The sequence below is a fragment of the Mus pahari genome, chromosome 2 (assembly GCF_900095145.1).
Source record: "Mus pahari chromosome 2, PAHARI_EIJ_v1.1, whole genome shotgun sequence".
Taxonomy (NCBI): domain Eukaryota; kingdom Metazoa; phylum Chordata; class Mammalia; order Rodentia; family Muridae; genus Mus; species Mus pahari.
This window is the reverse complement of record NC_034591.1, coordinates 100,016,857-100,022,650: the sequence shown is the minus strand read 5'-3', so window position 1 is coordinate 100,022,650 and position 5,794 is coordinate 100,016,857. Positions and strand designations below refer to the sequence as shown.

The following is a 5,794-nucleotide window of genomic DNA, read 5'->3' as shown; positions in this document are numbered from 1 at the left end:
TCTCTCTCTCTCTCTCTCTCTCTCTCTCTCTCTCTGAGACAGGGTTTCTTTGTGTACTCTGGCTATCCTGGAACTCACTTTGTAGATCAAGATGACCTCAAACTCAGATATCTGCCTGCTTCTGCCTCCTGAGTGTTGGGATTAAAGGTGTGCACCACCACCACCTGGCTATAGATACACATTTCTTTTCTTTCTTTCTTTCTTTCTTTCTTTCTTTCTTTCTTTCTTTCTTTCTTTCTTTCTTTCTTTCTTTTTAAAGATTTCTTTATTATTATATCTAAGTACACTGTAGCTGTCTTCAGACACCCAGAAGCGGGCATCAGATCTCATTACGGATGGTTGTGAGCCACCATGTGGTTGCTAGGATTTGAACTCAGGACCTTTGGAAGAGCAGTCAGTGCTCTTAACCGCTGAGCCATTTCTCCAGCCCAGATACACATCTCTAACTGATATTATTTTCCTTCTTCTCACCCTTCTCAAGTATGATTTCATACAAATTGTAGCTTGATGAATTATTTCCTCTTAATACTAGATATTTCATTGTATCATCCTTTTATCTCGAATGACTGAAGAAGCTGAATCTAATCCTTGCTCCTCCCTTTCATGCCTGTTAGTCCTCTTCATTTCATGAGTCAGTTTTGTTCTTACTTTATTACTTTATGTCATGTGTACATATGATTTTATATATCTGTATAAAGTCCAAGACCCACAAATGAGAAAACGTGACTTTTGTCCTTCTGAATCTGACTTGATTCACTTAGTTAATCTCTTGATACATTCATTTTCCTAAAAATGATGCAATAAGAGGTTATCTTGTTTATGATTGAACAAAGTTCCACTGTGAACATATATCACCTTTTCATGCATTCTTCTGTTGAGAGACATCTAGACGGACTCCATAATTTAGCTATGTGGAGAATGCTACAGTGAGAATTGGTGTGCACCATCTCTGTGGTATGTTGCTTACTTGGATGCTCCTTGACTTCACTTAGAAGTACATTTGCATCTTCTTCGATTTATTACACATTCTTATGATTATTCTTTTAACTTTTTTGTGTGGGATTTCATCTAATTCACTTTCACTGAATCCCTCACTGGAGAACTGGATTTCTTCATGTCTCTTGTATTTCTTCATTGTTACTCGTGCATTTAGGGTTAACCCATTGGTTGGATTTAAAAATTGAGCCGGGCGGTGGTGGCGCACGCCTTTAATCCCAGCACTGGGGAGGCAGAGGCAGGCGGATTTCTGAGTTTGAGGCCAGCCTGGTCTACAAAGTGAGTTCCAGGACAGCCAGGGCTACACAGAGAAACCCTGTCTTGAAAAACCAAACCAAACAAAATAAAATAAAATAAAATAAAATAAATAAAAAATAATAATAAAAAATATTGAGCTGCATTTCCCCAGTTGAGGTGTTTGCAATGCTTCGGTAGGACTACTGAAGCTGAGTTGTCATTCCCTCCCACCGTGAGTGGTGTGGCTCAGTGGCTGAATCCCCAGTCTTGTGCCAGGCTGTCGGGCACCATCCACTACACCACTCCAAGAGTAGACTATTAACTGTAGAAGCCATAACACTATGTAAATATCATAGTATTCAAAAACAGTCCTCTAACTTTAATAACTATCGGGATACAAAGAAACAAGGACAGTGCAGTGTGCACCAAACTACTTAGTTCCTAAAGCTAGGAAACAGGCTGAGGGAGGACAGGGATCAGTGTTTGAGCAACTGAGAAAACATGGGAGAATGAAGCTGGGATATTAGTAGGATCAACAGTTTAAGGAAGACACAGAATATTATATCTAAGAAGTAAAGGGAGAAGGCATTGGAAAGAGAGAGGAGGGAATGATAGTCCACAGTAGGACAAGTGTGGGAACACAGAATAATCATGAAACCTAATCAGGCAACATAAAAACTAAACAAAACCAACCCCCCCCCCAAAAAACCTATTAAGAGATACTTATATAATCCAAATATCTTTTTTAAAAAAAATCATATGGTGCTTGCCCAACATGTACAAACCTCTGAGTTCAATGACCCTCCACCTGAATTACATAATATGTACCATGTATCATATGTATTTTATATAACATTAGTCAGGATTTCTTCCTTGACAGGATACTACTGAGTTCCTCCTTTCCCTGTGATGTCTCCTGTAGCAAACTGACAGGGGATTTGAGGGTTAGAGGTCCAGTTCAAACCCGTAGAACCAGATTCCTGGGCATGCAGTGTCCTTGTAGATAGTGGAGTACACACCTATTACCGTTTGGGTTGAGTTTTTGCTTAGTGGCCAGTAGGTGTCAGCACATCCTCATTTTTCAGCCCCAGCCCTCCACACGGAATAGAATTTGGGTAGTTCCCATCCATACCTGTTTCATGTGTACTGGCTGATTAAATTTCCCAAGCTTGGTTTGTTACACATTCTTGTTAGAAACAGTTTGGTTTCTGATTTGTGTGTTTGTTTGTTTGTTTTGGAGATAGTCTTACTATTTAGATCTGGATGGCCTGCAACTCATTACATAGATGAAGTTGGCCTGAATCCAACTGGAATCCAGTACTGGGAGCCTCAGCTTGGGTTAAACTCTGAAGCTCTGATGTGGTTATGCCTGGGCTACTGTTTGCCATTTTAGCTCGAAATGGTTGTCCTACCAGGACTCAAGCTGCCTCTGTTTGCATCAGCGTGGTCGTTTAGATCAGGCTGCTTTGTGGTGACTCTGTGGATCTGCCATGACTGCAGTGAACTCAGCATCCCACTTCTCGATTTCTGCATCATTGCTTGCACAGGCAGGTTGGGGGTGGGGTGGGGAGATCTCAGCAAGCGTCATTCAGGGTGCATAGTGCACACAGGCAGCCTTTGCAGCTGCTCCTGCCTGCTGCTCTGCAGAGCTCTCCTGGCTTCTTTCCTTTGTTTTCAGCTATTGCTTCTTGTAAAATAGAAACTATTATGGTCTTCACTTTTCTTTCACTGAGTTACATTAAGTGAGAGTCTAATTCACCATTCTATTAATCTGTTTGTCTATCTATCTATCTATCTATCTATCTATCTATCTATCTATCTACCTATGTATCTATGTATCTACCTACCTATGCATCTACCGTCTGTCTGTCTGTTTTTTTTTTTTTTTTTTTTTTTTGAGACAGTCTCCTTGTAGCCCTTGCTGACCTGACAGGACTAGCCTAGGCTAGTCTAGGCTGGCCTTGAACTTGCAGCAATCTTCCTGCCTAAGTACTGGAATTCTAGGGATGTGTCACCGTGCCCTGCTCTCTGCTAGCTATCAATTCTCTAAATTCTACAGTCAAGTGCCAGGTATGTTGGTACATGATTATAATGCCAACACTTGGACGGCAGAGGTAGGAAGATCTCCAAAAGGATGAGCACACCCTGTCTACATGGTAGGTTCCAGGTCATCCCGGGTTACATAGTGTGACTTTGTCTCAAAAATAAATAAACACACACACACACACACACACACACACACACACCTGGTTCTAATACCTATTCTAACTTCAAATGGTGTCTCTTGCCTTTTATTCTGCTTGTCATCTTCTGTGATACTCTACTATCCCAGACGGGTTCCACTGGGTCAAAGATGTTATTGATGTTTACAAATGTGGTATTTGTGTAAAAGGACACATTCTCTACTATTATTATTTTCTATTAAAATTATAGAGTAATAAGTTTTTAAAATCTCATGCAATCAAGTTTTTAAACATTTTTTAAGATTTATTTTTATGATTTTATGTGTGTGGGCGTTTCACCTGTGAGAGCATCTGGGCGCCACATGTGTGACTGGTGTCTGAGAAGGTGATGAGCTTCTATGTGAGTGCTGGGAATTGAACCTGGGTCCTTTGCAAGAACAGCAAGTGCTCTTACCCACTCAATCAACTCATCAGCCACCCAAACAAGTTCGTAAAATAATATTGACATGTGATTATTTGTTCCTAGTCTTCAAGAGAAGCTGCTACTCAAATACAAACTCCACAAGTGTTTCTCAGTGTGCTTCCTCTTTGGGTTGGAGCATGGGGACTCAGTTGGGCTGGAGTTGATCATCCCTTTCTACGTGGAAGGCTGTAATTAGCTTGGGTTTGCTGTCTCTTGTCCTTCAGGTCAGTTAGGTCAGCTCAAACCCTAAGTTCTGTTTAACTGGTTTCTCCTGGCCACAGAACTTAGGAAAGAGAACTGTTGAGTGTATTTCAGAACACCTGTTCTTTCCTGCCCCACCCCCTCGCCATCCAGGGTTGAGTCATAAGGGAATTTTCTCTTAAGGGTCTGGCTGAACTCTTAGACTTGGAGCTCATAGAAGCGTGTGAGGCCTTCGGACTGGGTTCCCTTGGAGTTTCAAATGTTGAGACTTAGCTTTTCGGTGTTTACTAACGTTTGGGTTTTCCTACCCTGGCAGTGGTTCCCATGGAGGTTTTGCTTTAGTGTGCGGTGAGTCTGTCTGTTCTGGAGGCAGCTGTTTGTCCTGGGTTGTAACCTTGCTTCTCCTAGGCATCTAAAGGGAACCGTTAACTTTGCAAGCGTTTTCATAATTGTTGGGACAAAGTGGCAACGTCCACCTTCCTAGCATGTGAAACTGGCAATGGGAAATTAACACAATTATTTTCCAACTCTTCTGTCTGCAGCCAGAGGCCCCCCAAATATTTTAACCCACACTCACGAATGTACCTGTGGCGTATTCACCCATAACTTATTTATATTTTTATGACTGTCTCAGCCTGGCGTCAGAATAGCATCAACTTTGACATTTGCTAATCCCAGAGAAAATTTAGTAAATTTGAGTAAAAATTTGATTGAAGACAATTATAATTTTTTCTTTATTTTAGGTTCTTTTTTTGAGATAAGATTTGACTCAGTAACCTAGCCTGGCCTGGAACCATGAAGCCCGGACTGGTTCAGTCTTGCCTCAATCTCCTATGTGCTGAGATTACAGGTGTGAACCTCCTTGTCTGGCTTTAAGGGTACCCAGGTAGATATAAAAACAGAGCCAATTTAGGGAACTTAACATTTACCCTGCAAATTCCAAATATCTTGGGCAGGTATATTTACATTTCATTTTTATTTCAGTTTTTCCTTAGAGTTCACTTTGGTCCCTGTTTTCCAATTTCTCTTGATGTCCTTCTGCATATTAAGAGCTGAGTAGGTGACACTGAAGACATGGTGGTAGCAGTTAAGAGTACTTGTTGGAGCAGGAGAGATGGTTCTATGATTCTGAACCTGTACTGCTCTTCCTGAGGACCTGGGTTTGGTTCCCAGCCCCCACAGCAGGCAGCTCATTATCGCCTATAACCCCAGCTTCAGGGGCTCCAGTGCCTCTAGTTCCTGCAGGCATCTGCACACACATGCATATACCCACATACACATAATCGAAAATAAAGTAAAAAATTTCAAATACAAATACATTTGGTGTTCTTTCAAAGGATTGAAATTCATTTGCCAGTACTTGATTGGGAAACTTACAACTGCATGTAAGTCTAGGTCTGGGGTAACACACACACACACACACACACACACACACACACACACGTACTCACCAAGAAAAGGAAAATAAAAAGACAAAGTATTGAGAAAAGAAAACGGTCATGGGATAGAAAAATAATGTAGTCTACTATCAGTTATCTGAACATCTCATCTTGAAAATGATATTCAGAGCCGGGCGTTGTGGCACATGCCTTTAATCCCAGCACTTGGGAGGCAGAGGCAGGCGGATTTCTGAGTTCGAGACCAGCCTGGTCTACAAAGTGAGTTCCAAGACAGCCAGAGCTACACAGAGAAACTCTGTCTCGAAAAATCAAAA

General features: G+C 41.4%; 1 protein-coding gene across 1 annotated transcript in view; it reads right to left on the bottom strand.

Annotated features, from left to right (window-relative positions):
- The window catches only part of M1ap (meiosis 1 associated protein), an 83,180-nt gene that overhangs the window by 54,985 nt on the left and 22,401 nt on the right, over window positions 1–5,794 (bottom strand). The window lies entirely within an intron of this gene.